At 36.4% G+C, this 15982-nt stretch overlaps 1 protein-coding gene across 3 annotated transcripts in view; it reads left to right on the top strand.

Annotated features, from left to right (window-relative positions):
* The window catches only part of ZNF521 (zinc finger protein 521), a 293389-nt gene that overhangs the window by 129828 nt on the left and 147579 nt on the right, over positions 1-15982 (top strand). The gene's annotated exons all lie outside the window — the stretch shown is intronic.

Genomic DNA, 15982 nt, shown 5'->3' with positions numbered 1-15982 from the left:
GGGCTGAGAAGACTGAGACAGAGCCTGGCCTCACAAAATGTGGCATCTGTGTGGCAGGCAAACTCCCAAATTTTGAAGCCACTTTCCCCCTTCTCCCCTGCCCAAGTAAGTCTGCACTTTTCTCTCACTTAAATATATGAAATCCTTTCAAACTGCTGAGGACAGCTGGAAGAACGCAGCTTTGATTATGGCTCATAGCTCATGGGTTGGATCAAATTGTTTCTTTTGAAACAAATATTAGTAGTTAAAAGCATATGAAATGAGGGTTTTCCAAGTTTTTACTTTGAAATTTTTTAAACGATAGAAAAGTTAAAGGACCAACACAGCGAACACGTATGTGTGCCTGTGTTTGGGTATCCCAGATCCTCCAGATGAGAATGTTTTGTTGCGTTTTCGCTCTCTCTGCACCCCTTTTTAAAATCAACTTGAGCCACATGAAAGAAGGTTGCAGGTATCATGACATCTCCTAAGAATAAGTGTATTTTTTTTGTTCAATTAAGACATCATTAGCTAAAGCAATTTACTAAATTAAAAAAGGAAATTAAGTAATCCTATAATACCGTCTGTAAGAGGTTCATATTTAAATTTTCTCCGTTGTCCCCAAAATGTCTCATGTTTTTAAATGTTTTTGAATGAGAATTCTTAAAACATTAAGGCAGAAAATTACTCTTCTCCTTTGTTTTTATTTTGTAATGCTTAACATATGCCTACAAGAGATTGATATTCATGTTTAATTTACAAAGTGTATAAAGGTGATTTTAAATGACTGCATTAGTCTGTGATTGTGGTGTTGGCTTGTGCATTTTAAATGCAGCATAGCTGGACTCTCTTGTTTCTTAGTAGATTGTTTATGAAAGGGCATATGCCTGTGTCTTCTTATCTGTTCATGGTTTGTTTTTTCTGATATTTATAAATTGGTATATATTGTAATACCATCTAAGAGGAAATATTTCAGAAACAAATGAGGACATAAAAATAGTATTTACACATTAAGTTGGTTAGAGTTACTTGATGAGGAGAATTTATCATTAAGGCTCGAATGACACCTAAAATCTTAGTGCTATTTAGAAAGCCTATCTTTATCCTGCACTTACATAAGATAATACTTCAAATATTTTAAAAAATACTTTAAGTTTTACAATTGTGTTTTTAAAGCACCTAATGACTAAGGGTCAAAAATGACTATGCAGTCGAGTACCTACCTATGAAACCTGATGAATAAGAGCTTAGAGCGATATGCTTAATTGACGAGATATTAGGATTTAGTTTTAAATATTTCTTCATGCCTCAGAAGTTCACTATTCGTTCAACATTTTAATCATCATTACTATTGCCATTTTTAAATTCATACTATTTGTTATAAAATTTTATGTGATACCTTCTACGATTAAAAATATACCATATTATTTAGACTGATATAGAAAATTATCTAAATGTACAAAAAGTTCTACAAAAAGAAGCCTAAAAATAATGTGTCAGCAAGAAAAATACAAAATAAATACTCATGTGTTCACATTCTTTGTTGGCAGCCAAGTTAAATTACTCTAATTCTCATTCTGAGGAGTTTGTGCATTTTTTCCAGATTAGGTAAAATGAAATGTTATTATATAAGTCTTTGTCAAAAGACCGGTATATCATATAGGAATAAATGTTATCACAAAAAGAAATGTGACATATATGTCTGTTGACTTAGATGCCCTGGGTAGGAATTGAAGGACTTAGCAACATAGGTGGTATTTTCATCTCTTTTTCTGGCTGAGGCTTGAGACGCCAGAACTGAAAAGAAAATCGCAGGAGATAATAAAACCTGGATACACAGGTGTGGTCAAGAACAAGGTTAGATTTTTCTGGACCATGACTTAGAATCACATAGAATATTGGTAAACATTTATATACATCTTTCAAAGACTAAAAAGAATATTATTTGATTGAGACTAAGATACCTAATTAAAAGGGATTTAAACTTAAATATCAATCTGGGAAGGATAAGTACTATATAAAACCCTGCAATCCAAAAAATGGATGAAAGACAAGACGTGCAACACTAAAAGAAGGATAGTAGTTGGTAGCCATTATGTAATGGAGAGATTTGAAATTGAAGACAGATCTGAGTTTGAATCCCATTTCTTCTGCCTAATGCTTTCTGAATTTGTGAAAAATGTTTTCTTTTTTATTATTATTATACTTTAAGTTCTAGGGTACATGTGCATAACGTGCAGGTTTGTTACATATGTATACTTGTGCCATGTTGGTGTGCTGCACCCATCAACTCGTCAGCACCCATCAACTCGTCCTTTACATCAGGTATAACTCCCAATGCGATCCCTCCCGTCTCCCCCCTCCCCATAATAGGCCCCGGTGTGTGATGTTCCCCTTCCCGAGTCCAAGTGATCTCATTGTTCAGTTCCCACCTATGAGTGAGAACTTGCGGTGTTTGGTTTTCTGTTCTTGCGATAGTTTAAAAAATGTTTTCTTTGTGCCAGAATCCTCAGATTATTAATCTAAATTTGCAATGAAGATTTTGTTTTGAATAAAATATTTTGAGAACCTATTCATTTTTCTTTGCTCCTCAAAGGTTGAGTGTGATACAGATTTACACATAACCTACAATAAATGATTCCAGAGATGGTAAGATTAATTGGGGACCGGAAGAACACTGGCCCTCTAGCTTTTTCCACACATAAAGCACCTTGCAGAGTTATTGACATTTACTATATGTTGAATAAATGTTGATTCTTCTGGAGTTTGTGGGCATTGTCTACTCAGGGGATGCGCCATCTGGACCTCAGAATGTTGTCTCATGACTTTGAAGTTCTACAGTAGATTTTGGAAACACATGTTCTTCTGCCTCCTTTTTCTAGTGTGCTGCACAGTCAAGTTTCTCTGAGCAACTATTTACTCACATTTCAATTCACACTGTCCCCAGCAGTCCTTTGAAATTGCTCTTGCCAGCGTTACCATTTTCCTCATCATCTCCATGTTGCGAGATGTGCATAGGGTGCCACAGAATCAAAACGGAAGAAACAGTGTAGACCATCTGACTCAACCACTTTATTTTACAGACAAGGGAACAGGGCCCGGTAAATAGAGAATTGTCTAAGATCACACAGCCAGTAAGTGGTCGGCAAGGGGTAAGAGTCCAGGTCCTAACTCTAGGTTCAGGATTGTCTTTCCACAATCGCATGGCACTTTCCTCTAGCTGCAGTTGAATCCCCATCTTTTCTACAGCATCCTCTTGGTACTCCTGTCTTCTTTCTCTTCTCCTTCAGTTACCTCACCCATTGCACAGGATCTTCTGCGTATTTGTCACTTTATTGCAGCTGACTCCAAGGGCTCTTCTGGCCTAATTGACCAATGCAATGTACTTAGAGAAAAAAAAGATAGTATATCTTATTATTGTCTCTAAGCACTTGTCACTGTTGGCCAGTCCACTTTTATGGGACCTCTGTCTTCCTTCCTGACTTCCTGGTTACCTCTGTGAATGCCCTGTGGCCTCTCATTCTTTTGCTAGCCCCTTCCTGTAGGTTTGTTTCACCTCATTGCTCTCACTCTACATATCCCCTCCATGGGGATTCTCTCCCAGAGCTTGAACAACCGCCTTTTACTGACTGCTCTCCAAATAGTGTCTCCAGGGACAGGAGGGGACTTTTGGAGGCTAATGGGAACACTCTTTATCTTGATGCCTGTGGTGGTTACGTGACTGCATGCATTTATCAGTACTCACCAGATTTAAAATTGGTTTATTATTTTTATGGGGATTACACCTCAGTGAAGCTAATTTTATTTTATTTATTTATTTATTTGAGACAGGGTCTCACTCTATCATCTAGGCTGTAGTGCAGTGGTCCCATCATGGCTCACTGCAGCCTCGACCTCCCAGGCTCAGGTGATCTTCCTACCTCAGCCTCCTGGGTAGCTGGGACTACAGGCTCATGCCACCATGCCTGGCTAATTTTTTGTATTTTTTGTAGAGACAAGCTTGCAATGAGGAGTCTGAGATCAGCTTGTCTTGTTGCCTAAGCTGCTCTTGAGCTCCTAAGCTCAAGCAATCCACCTGCCTCAGCCTCCCAAAGTTCTGGGATTACAGATGTGAGCCACTGTGCCCAGGCTGAAGCTAATTTTAAGAAGTAATGATATCTCCAACTCAATTCTTTGCACTGAGCTTCAGACTCATATAAATAGCTGCCTGCTACATGTATCCACTCACATGTTCCCTTGAACTTCAAACTCAGTGGGTCCCAAATTGAGCTCAGCACCTTTCCTCTAAACCTGCATTTCACCTATAGATCCATTGATCTTCTCAGTCACTTCCTTTCTACTCTGCATCATTTGGTCATCAGGCCATCTTGACTGCAGCTCATGTGTACAGTTGACACTTGAACATTCCTGGAAATAGAGGCACTGACCCCTCACTCGGTCAAAACTCTACATATAACTTTGACTTCCTCAAAACTTAACTACTAATAGCCTACTTCCTGATAACATAAACAGTCAGTTAACACATACTTCGTTAGTTATATGTCTTGCATACTGTATTCTTACAATAAAGTAAACCAGAGAAAAGAAAATATTATAAAGAAAGTCATAAGGAAGAGAAAATCTGTTCATTAAGTGGAAGTGGAGCATCATTAAGGCCTTCATCTTCATTGTCTTCACATTACGTAGGCTGCGGAAGAGGAAGAAGAGGGTTTGGTCTTGCTGTTTTAGGGGTGGCAGAGGCAGAAAACATACATATAAGTGGACCCACGCAGTTCAAACCTGTGTTCCTTGAGTGTCAGCTATTTTTCTTTTTCTTTTTTTTGAGATGGAATGTCACTCTTGTTGCCCAGGCTGGAGTGCAGTGGTGTGATCTTGGCTCACTGCAACCTCCGCCTCTCAGGTTCAAGTGATTCTCTTGCCTCAGCTTCCTGAGTAGCTGGGATTACAGGCATGCACCACCATGCCTGGCTGTTTTTTTTTTTTTTTTGTATTTTTAGTAGAGATAGGTTTTTTTTTCTCTGAGACAGGGTTTCACTCTGTGGCCCAGGCTTGAGTACAGTGGTGGGATCATGGCTCACTGCAGCCTCAACCTCCTGAGCAATCCTCCTGGCTCAGCCTTCTGAGTAGCTGGAACTATACAGGTGTGCACCACATGTCCAGCTAATTTTTTTTTTTTTTTTTTAGTGGGCTCGAGGTCTCATTATGTTGGCCAGGCTGGGCTCAAGTGATTCTCCTGCCTTGGTCTCCCAAAGTGCTGGGATTACAGGCATGAGTCACTGCACCCAGCCACTGTTTTTCTTGAATCAACTCCTCCTACCATCCCCTTACCACATTTTAAGTTCAATCTCTGATCCTCTTTTCCTAAACAACTGAAGCAGCCTCATTTTGTCTTTCTGACTTGAGTCTCATCATTTTCAAATCCATCTCCACACCACTGCCAGAACCATCCATCTAAAACACAAATCTGTCTAGCATGTCCCTTCCTATTTGGAGCATTGTTAGTGTTCTGGACCACCATCCCCATAGGATGATATAATAATCCTTTTATTGTGAAATACAGGACCCTTCAGGTTTCGGCTTCCCCTTCTTTTCCCTGCCCTCTCCTTGTTCTATAATGGGAAGCACTTTAATTAACCACACATAGCATATTGCCTCTGTGTCTTACTGAGGCTGTCCTGTTCCTTCTCCCCGAATAACCTGTCTCCTCTTGACTGTCTTCCACCTTGCAGAAGGCTGTCCAGCTTATCCTTTCTTTGGAGATCAACTGTTCTAGAAGGCCTCCTATGAGCCTGACTCTCTATCCCAAGCATCTCCCTATCCCCTCAATGCCCTGTGCAGATAATATGGAGTAAATATCCTGTGAAAATTACACTGCTTTATGATTATCTATTACATTGTCTTTTCCTCTGATTAATTTCCTTGGGCAAGAACTTACTCAGTCTCATATTTTTGGTACCTCTGACAGTGCCAGGCCCATATTAGGCAAATGCCTTAATGCATGGGTGTCATGCCATGGAGCTTAAATGTGCCTGGTGGCCCTCCCAAAATATCTTCTTATTTTTGCAGGACAAATGACCACCTAGATTTTTCATCCAGGAAACGTTTGTCTGAAGTGTCATATGTATACACTAGACTCCTGGTTCTCTCTCCTGAAACGTTTTCCTCTTCCAGACTGCCATTGTTTTAGTAAAGGGAACCACTCTACATCCAGTTACTCAAGCAAGAAACCTGTGAATCATTCCTGATTCCTCTTTTCCTCTCTTTCTCCATGTTTAATCCATCAATGAATACTGTTGATTCCACCTCCAATAAGTATCTTCAAATATCTCATCCACTTCTGTATACCTCCAAAGCCATAATCTTCGTCTAGGCTACAATTGTTTCTTTTCTGGATACCACAGTAGCTTCCTAACAGATCCTGTCCTTCATCTTCTGCCTGTTTCCAGTCCATTCTTCATGCTGCAGTTGGAAGCATAGACCTGTAAATTAAGTGAAGCCACTTAAAATTTTTTGGGGGCTTCCCACTTTCTCAAATGAACTCCAATGCCTCACCTGCTTACAAATCATGGGCTCTCTGGCTGTGGCAGGCTGTTCTCACTTCCTTCTAGTGACTCTTCCTTCTTGACTCTGCCCAGGTCCTGAACATGTGCTGCTTCCCCACTTTATCACCTGAGCTGCTCTTCCCAAGCAGCCTATCTGTTCTGCTGGCTCTTTCTCATCTGTCAGGTGGGCCTTCCTGAAAACCTTATCAAAGGTGGTCTCCCCCTTAAGATTTTCTTTTAAAAATGTCATTATTTGTTCACTTGGCCAGGCATGATGCCTCATGCCTATAATCCCAGCACTTTGGGAGGCTGAGGTGGGAGGATCATTGAGGCCTGGAGTTTGAGACCAGCCTGGCCAACCTAGCAAGATCCTGTCTCTACAGAAATGAAAAATTAATCGGGTGTAGTGGTGCACACCTGTAGTTCTAGATACTCAGGAGGCTGAAGTGGAAGGATTGCTTGAGCCCAGGAGCTCAAGGCTGCAGTGAGCAGTGATAGCATCATTGTACTCCAGCCTGGGCAACAGAGTGAGACCCTGTATCAAGAAAAAATTTCTTATTTCCTTCTTTTCCTTTCTCATCTCTGAATGCCCATCAACTTATCATAAGGGCTTAGTAAATGTTAGTTGAGTAAATGAATACAGTGTAAGTCCTTCAGAGTAACAAAAAATAGTGTATGCTTTTTTTTCAGGTACATCTAGTTACTAATACATATGAATATAGGTCATTTTGCCTAAACTATTTTAATAAAGTGAGGTTTGATCTAAAAATATTAAAATACGTGAAAAGGTTTGAAGTTTGTAACAATCCAAAGTTCATCTTTAATATGAAGATCTGTTTCAAGTGTCTTAGAATCAGTATTTTTTTATGGTTCTTGTATGGAAGATGGAAATGTACGTGGTGACAATTCAGAACCTACTCAAGTCGCAGAGTTCTGTTGTGTGTTGTTCTCTTCATCAGAATTTCCTTATGAGGCTGAAAAAAACAGATTGATAAAAAATATTTTAAAGTTTTCATTTCAAATTGCTGTTACTAAGTTTTGCTAAGTAAATATGCAAAGAGCAAAAACTAAATGGGTTAAGCTCCCTCTAAAGAGACGGTATTTAAAAAATTAAGTAGAAAATTTACAGGACCAAATAAATTGATAAGGTTCAAGATGTTCTTGAAAGACAGTGAATTGCTCTGCCAAGTCCAATCTGTATTGTTGTTGTTATATTCAATATTTTTTTGCCATCTACAAAGTAGTAGACCAGGGAGTCCATGGCCCTGGCACCAGTACCATGGGTTAGAATGTGGGAGCAGGTGCCTTGCATCCATGCTTTGTACCCAGTTCCGTGATCACCTCATATTGATCATTGCCCCCATTGTTGAATTTGCTGCATCTACCATTCCTAGATTATCTGTACTTCTCCAGTTCTAGACCTTTTGTTGATATTTTTCATATGGTTACAATGACTTTTTAGAACTTATGAAATTCAGAAATAGTAATGTTTTTGTATTTCAAATTGCTGATTGCACATAATAATATTTATCCTTTTGGTACTAGGCCAAAAGAGTTTGGAATCATCTTGTGTCATCACAGAACTCTGTCTAGGAGGAACATTTCACATTTTTCGCTGAGATTTTGTCAAGACGGAGATTAGTAAATATCTAGTCAAGATTATTTTAAATGATGAAAGAAAACTGAAAGCTATATTCTGGATCTCTGGATCTCTTATTACGGTGTTGCTCTACCTAGCACATGATGTAGATGTAGTTTTCTAGTACATGTACTTTATATTTCTAGAAATTTAACAGCCTAATTATAAGAATCTTGCCAAAGGCTTTTAAAAAGCCTGAATAGCTGGTTCCCCTTATTTATACTTTTAAAAACCTTTTAATGCTTTTTTACCTTTTAAATGTGCATGTTTCTAAAGGTTCTATTCTTAACCTGCCTTTCTATTCTGAAATAGGAATTCCTATTTCCTATTACCTCATTATTATCCCATACAGCTAAGCAAAATATGAAGTTTCAATTCTCAACCTCTGTTTAACTCCCAGTCTTAAATTTTCAGCGTCCTTTTTCACATTACCAGTGAAGGCTTCTGCTAGCCCTTTAATCAACTCCAACTACAATTTCGTTTTTCTCCCATTTTGGTCAGTGTTTCATCTTTCTCCTGGCCATTCCTGCCTGAAACTTCGCTTCTGTTTCCTGTATGTTTCCTGTTCTCCTAACCTGTTAGGGCAGTCACTCCCCAGGAGCCATTGATTATTCGTTTGTAATTTCTCTTCTATCTGCATCTCCTGCTTCCTTTCTTTTTTTTTTTTTTTTTTTTTTTTTTTTTGAGACGAAGTCTCGCTCTGTCGCCCAGGCTGGAGTGCAGTGGCCGGATCTCAGCTCACTGCAAGCTCCGCCTCCCGGGTTTATGCCATTCTCCTGCCTCAGCCTCCCGAGTAGCTGGGACTACAGGCGCCTGCCACCTCGCCTGGCTAGTTTTTTTTTTTTTATACTTTTTAGTAGAGACGGGGTTTCACCGTGTTAGCCAGGATGGTCTCAATCTCCTGACCTTGTGATCCGCCCGCCTCGGCCTCCCAAAGTGCTGGGATTACAGGCTTGAGCCACTGCGCCCGGCCATCTCCTGCTTCCTTTCTCCAGGCCAAACTATATTAAATCTCAGCTGGTCTCCTTCAGTGCTTCCTATCATAAAGCTTATCTCAACAAACTTAAAACCTGAGGATCACACAAATCACGTTCTCTGACTATAATACAAGTAAATTATAAATGAAAAAAGTGTCTTAAAATCATGCATTTTAAAGTTTAAAACATGCATTGAACAAAGAAGGCATGAAAATAGAAATTAAAAATGAGAAAATCGAAGGATAAATACATTTCAAAAGTTTTGAGATATAACTAAATGCACCACTTAGAAGGAAAGTTGTTAGAAAATAAAAATGTACATTAGAAAATAAGGAAAGCATACTATCACTGAGATATATCAACTTAAGACCTTAAGAACAGAAAAATAAAATAAACCCATAAAAAGTAGAAACAAAGCAAGCAATAAAGCGAAGAACAAAAGTAATGAAATAGAAAACAAAGAAACCACAAGGAGGCCAATGAAGGAAAAAGTTAGTTTTCTGAAAAGACTGACACAGTTTACAAACTTCTGGTGAGATTAATCAGTAAAAAGAACCAGAGATAATATTAATAATGAAAAGGGGAGCCTTACTTTGTGCTTGCAGAAGTCAAAAAGCTAATAGGAGAAACATTGTACGTATCAAAATGACTATAAAAAGAATGCAATAACTTTTTTTGAGATAATAAGGAGCAAAATGACTTTATTCAGGTAAAGTTTAAGGTTGGACAAAACTAATCTATGATGATCAAAGTCAGAGTAGTTACTTCTGGGATCCTATCAACAGGTAAGGAAAAGCAAGGTGTTACTTGGATGCTGGAAGTGTTTCGTATCTTCTCTATGTGTTGGTTACACTGGTGAGTAATATCTGAAATGTCACCAAGCAGTATGCTTAAGATTACTACAGTTTACTATATGTAATTTACTTCCCAATTAAAATTTTACAAAAAATGCCAAATGAAAATAGAAAAAAAAAGAATACTATGAATAACTTTATGCTAATAGTAGAGAATTTAAATTATAGTATATAGAAACCATCTTAGAATAATATGTTACCAAAAATGGCTCAAGGAAAAAAGAGAGAAGTGTAATAATTCAATAAACATTAAAGAATTTAATAAATTGTTGAAAATCTTTCCTGTAAACAAAACATTAGGCTCAGGTGGCTTTCAAAATGAGTCCCCCTAAACATGCACATAATTTCAAAACTGTGCCAGAAAATACAAAATGAGAAAATACCCTTGTTCATTTAATGAATCTGATGTGATCCTGATATCAAAACCAGACAAAAATACTGAAAAAGAGAAATACGGGTCAATTTTATTCATGATTTTGTATTTTAAAATTGTGAACAAAGTATTAGTAGCTAAATCTATGTATAAAAAAGAGAATATATTATAATTGAAATAGGTTTATCACAAGAATGCAAAGTGGGTTCAATTTCAGGAAATCAGTTAATTTAATTTACCACATTAATAGATTAAAAGAGATAAATTATGTTTTTATCTCAAAAGTCAAGGGAAAAACTGTATTTAACATACTTTCATGATTAAAAAAGAACACTAAACTAAGAATAGGCAGGAATTCCCTTACCCTAATAAAAACTTTTAAAAATATTATCTTAAGCAAGCATTGTAAATAATAGCTATAGCCATTATTTTATAATATAGTTATGTATTTTATAATATAATTATAATGTAACTATAATTATAATATAATAATATATTATAATGTAACTATATTATTTTACTTACAATATAATTTGTGGGGAAATTTTAATTAGTATTTTATAATTAAAATTACTATTAAGGCATGCTGGGTGATGTAGCCAATAAGCTAAGATAAAATCAAAATGAATTTGAGTATTAGAAAAAATTGAAAATATACAGATTATACTGTCATATACAGGTAATATGTCTGCATGTAAAACAACAACCAAAGAATCCAAACACAAATTATTACAGTAAAACTTTAGCAAAGTTGTTGGGTACCAAATCAACACATTTAAGTCAACTGGATTTTTATTCACTAGCAAAACCCAGAAAATACACATTTTAAAATAATCCCACTTATGATAGGCAGAAAAAATTAGGTACTTAGAAATCAATATTACAAAATATATAAGACATTTATGGAAAAAATGATAAAACACTGCTGAAATATTTTAAAAGACTTGACTAAATGATCAGATATAACTTGTTCATGGATAGGAAGACTCAATACTATAAGTCTGTCAATTATCTCTAAATTGATCTATAGATTTAGTGCTATTCCAATGAAAATTTCAATAGGTTTTTAAATATATGTTTATATACGTATATATACGTACACACACACACACACACACACATACATATATATATATATATATTTTTTTTTGAGACTAAGTCTCACTCTGTTGCCCAGGCTGGAGTGCAGTGGCGTGATCTTGGCTCACCACAACCTCCACTTCCTGAGTTCAAGTGATTCTCCTGCCTCAGCCTCCCAAGTAGCTGAGACTACAGGTGCATACCACCATGCTCAGCTAATTTTTATTGAGACGAGATTTCACTATGTTGGCCAAGTTGGTCTCGAACTCCTGACCTCGTGATCCTCCCACCTCAGCCTCCCAAAGTGCTAGGATTACAGGCGTGAGCCACTATGCCTGGCTGTTAAAATTTTTTTTATATATTTTTATTTTTTGGAACTTGATAAGCAGATTCCAAAACGTGTATAGAAGAATGAAAAGTCACATGACAAAGATACTCTTGAAAAACAATAGGCAGAAAAAATATTTGTCTCATTTTCTAGTCAATTTATAATAAATCTGGATTATGCAGTAATCAGGATTATGCAGTGTTAGTTCACAGAACCACACAGAGATTTCTCCAAAAAAGATACTAAATGTATAAAACTCAGTATAGCATGGAACTGCCTTTGCACATTAGTGGGGAAACGGATAAAGTATTGAACTCATTATCTATGTGGAATAAAATAAAATTGCATCTCTACTGACATGTATAAAAATTAGTTCCAGTTGGTTTAAAGATGGATGTGTGAAAGGCAAAACCATAAACCTTTTGGTAAAATAAAAGAATATTTTTATCACCTTCTGTAAGGGAATGATTTTGTAAACAAGACCACACAATATAAATCACAAAATATATTCAGCAACGTTAAAAATAATCTATGTTTACCAAACGTTATCATACAGGGAGTGAAAACAAAAACTACAGGATTATAAAACAAATTTATAACACATATAACTAGAAGAATTAATAGTTTCCAAAACTATATAAGAAACAGCCAGAAACTGATAGAAAAATGCAAACTGCCGTGTAAGAAAATGGGAAATTAACACAAACAGAATTTCACAAATAGGAAGCATGAAGGTTCAGTGAACATGTGAAAATATTCTCATTATTAATATGGAAAATGCAAATTTAGACAAAGAGCAACGGATTGTCTGGGAGGGCTGCACAGGAAACTACGCAGGAGTCCAGGTATGCAAGTGTTTTACAGTTACTGTTTATACATTACATATGTTATCAATGCTCTATAAGCATTTAATCTTTAACATAAAAACAACCCCCCCAAAACTCAGAACCCTAAGTATATAATTAGTATCATTCACCCTCAATAGAAGCATGAATACAAAATAATATTTTAAAATTTCTAGCCATATATTCATACCCACAAAAGGCTGTGAGCCTGAAACCTGTTCATCACTACAAGTTTATTAAGTGTTGTAGAGGTATTAAAGACATATTAGCATCTCAGTTAATCTTTTTTCTTTTGTTATTATTAGAAAGAGCAGGATCCATGTATTACACTTTAGTGGGTATATATCTCACAGTTTGGGGAATATTAGCCTTTAGCATGAACTTTTTTATTCCTCATCTGGTACTTCAATTTGTGATAACAGATTTATTAATTCCTGCCACGTGCAAGGCATTAGCTATCAGGTTTGTAAAGAGGAGAAGCTTTATACAAATATAGTTATTTGGATACATGTCTTTCTCCTGTATGTATGTCTGGCAAGCTTATGTGAGAACAGGGAGACAGTATGCCTGGAGCAGAGTGAGCAGAGAACAGTCATGGGAGAGAAGGTCGGAGAGCTGGAGAGAGGGGCAGAGGCTGGGCTTTGGCTTGGTAGCCTCCGTGGGTCTTAGGTTAGTTACTTGTATGCCATAGGTTCTTTGTAAACACTTATAAACAATTGAAGCCTGGAAATAAATATCTGGAAATAAAATATCTGGAAAACGAAACAAAGAAGGAAGCATTTATCTAAAAACTAAATAATGGTACAGGTTCTTAGAGCCACACATGAATAGAATATTAGACACCTCATAAGTATGTGATACACTATGCACTTCATGTCATAAAGAGATTGAGTGGCAGGTGAAGTTGTATAAAAATCCCCATATCAAGGAAAATAATTTATTTTATTGAATTAAACATTGTATGACATAAGCAAGCCTTTAACCGAGTCTGTAAATTTTTTGTTATAGGGAGATTGCTGCTGTGGGCATGGGGAGTTTAAGTATATGCAGCATAGCATAGTAGAAGGGAAGATCGTCCTTAGGAAAAAAAAAAAATGAGTTCATGTAACAGTTGACAGAGTCATCTATGTGATCTCAGCCAGTCCTTCCTAAGCTTCAGTTTCCTCGTTGCTAAAATGAGCATTCAACATACTATACCCTCTTTATGAGGTATCATGAAAAGCAGATGGTATAGTCTATGAAAGTTCTTGCTCAACATGAAGCACACTACCAATGTCATATGTGATAAATCATTTGTATAGTATGTAATCTACACATATCCCTATTATGTATGTATGTATGTACAGATATAATTTATTTATATAATGCTTTTCAATTAATTTGTTATTATAATGTAGAATTATTTCATCTAATGCTAGGATTATGGCTTATTCAGTCAAAGTGCATCTAAATGAGGAATCATATTTCCACAGAGTTGATGAAGTGGAAAAAACATAATTTAGTCTTAAAATCAAACTTAGAAGCAATGAAAATCAAGGAGCAAACAGAATGTAAAGACCACAGAAATAAAATGTTACTTTATTTGAGGTCAGAGATAGTGTCAGAAAACAATACATATAAAAGGCAGAAACGCATATAAATAAATGAGCATATAGGTGACAGATGTAATCACAGTTAAGAAAGGAAAAATACTCAAGAGTATTATTGGATTGCAAGGGAGTTAACAAAATCTTGGAGAAGTAACATTTAAGTCAAGTAAAAATTAGACATGAAAGGTTTAGTAAGTGAATACCAAAATAAGGATTTCCACCCTCTAATCCTAGGAAACAAATGAGTAGTTTGAGAAGCAGTTAATTTGAAACGGCTATTACTTGCCTAAAATCCGCTGGCAATATCCTGTATGAATCACATACACAGTATTTACATACTGGGGGGAAAACCTAGTAAAAATTATCTCTCTTTTTGGCTATGATTTGTAATTTAGATGTATAACCTCTTGATATATTTTAAGAATAGAAACTTGCCTGGGCGTGGTGCAGTGGCTCATGCCTGTAATCCTAGCACTTTGGGAGGCTGAGGTGGGTAGATCATGAGGTCAGGAGTTGGAGACTAGCCTGGCCGATGTGGTGAAACCGTCCGTGTCTCTACTAAAAATACAAAAATTAACCAGGCGTGGTGGTGCACGCCTGTAGTCCCAGCTACTCAGGAGGCTGAAGCAGAAGAATCGCTTGAACCCAGGGGACGCAGGTTGCAGTGAGCCAAGATCACGCCACTGCACTCCAGCCTGGGTGACAGAGCAAGACGCCGTCTCAAAAAAAAAAAAAAAAAAAAAAAAAAGAAAGAAAGAAAGAAAGAAAAAATAGAAACTTAATATTTTAAAAATTACTAAGTAAGCAGTTGAGAGATATTTCAATGCAAAGATACACCATGGTTTAGAAGTCGAAGTGGCGTTGTTAAATCTAACTTGACAAAGTCTGATGTTAACATATTCATTTTAAAATATATCTAATGATTATCTTCAGAATTTTACATTTGTTTGGCTTAGGCAGTAAGGAAGCAAAAATGAGCTGTATTAAAAGCTATTGATACAGTCCAAGCAACATAGCAAGACCTCATCTCTACTGAAAATTTAAAGAAATTTAGTGGGTTCAGTGGTATGTGGCATATGCCAGTAGTTCAGCTACTCAGGAGGCTGAGGTGGGTTTGGGGAATAAATGAATGCATGAACTAAACTCACTCTAAACAGTGTAACAAGTTGGTTTGAAATGTTTTAAATTTGGTATAACAAAATAATATTGAAAAAGCTATTGATAAATATCTAGAAATCGATCAATAGAAGCAGTGACCTCGTTTGATGAAGGTCATTTTTTTTTTTTCAAAAAAGAAAGAGAAAGTAAAAGGAGGAACAGAAAAAAGGAAAAAAGAAAGGTGGGTTTAAGGGAGGGAGGAAAGGAAAACTAAATGACCAGATAACATAGCTGAAAAACTGGCAGGAAACCCCCTGAGTTTAAAATCTGTACTTACTAGGACTGGAAAATTAAAATAGTTTTGATGGAAAACAGATTCTTTTAGCAGCATAATTGTGTCTAGATTGATACGATTTTGTTATACCAAATTTAAAAAGCTGTTTAGATTGAGTCTAGTTTATTCATTCATTCATTCAACAATTGAGTTTCAAATGTGTGGCAAGCATTTTTCATAGACGTTGGGCACAAAAGGCAGACATAGTTGTTGCTTCATGTTTCTCTCAGTAAATAATTAAACCTATAAAAAGCAAATATATCTTCAAATAGTGACTCCTATATACATTAAGACTGTGAAGAGCTGGCAGGATTAGAAGTAGGAATATGCTTAAATGTCTAATA

Source organism: Rhinopithecus roxellana, chromosome 21 (genome assembly GCF_007565055.1).
Source record: "Rhinopithecus roxellana isolate Shanxi Qingling chromosome 21, ASM756505v1, whole genome shotgun sequence".
Classification (NCBI taxonomy): Eukaryota; Metazoa; Chordata; class Mammalia; order Primates; family Cercopithecidae; genus Rhinopithecus; species Rhinopithecus roxellana.
Note: the sequence above shows the minus strand (reverse complement) of the source record. Positions and strands in the feature narration are given on the sequence as shown.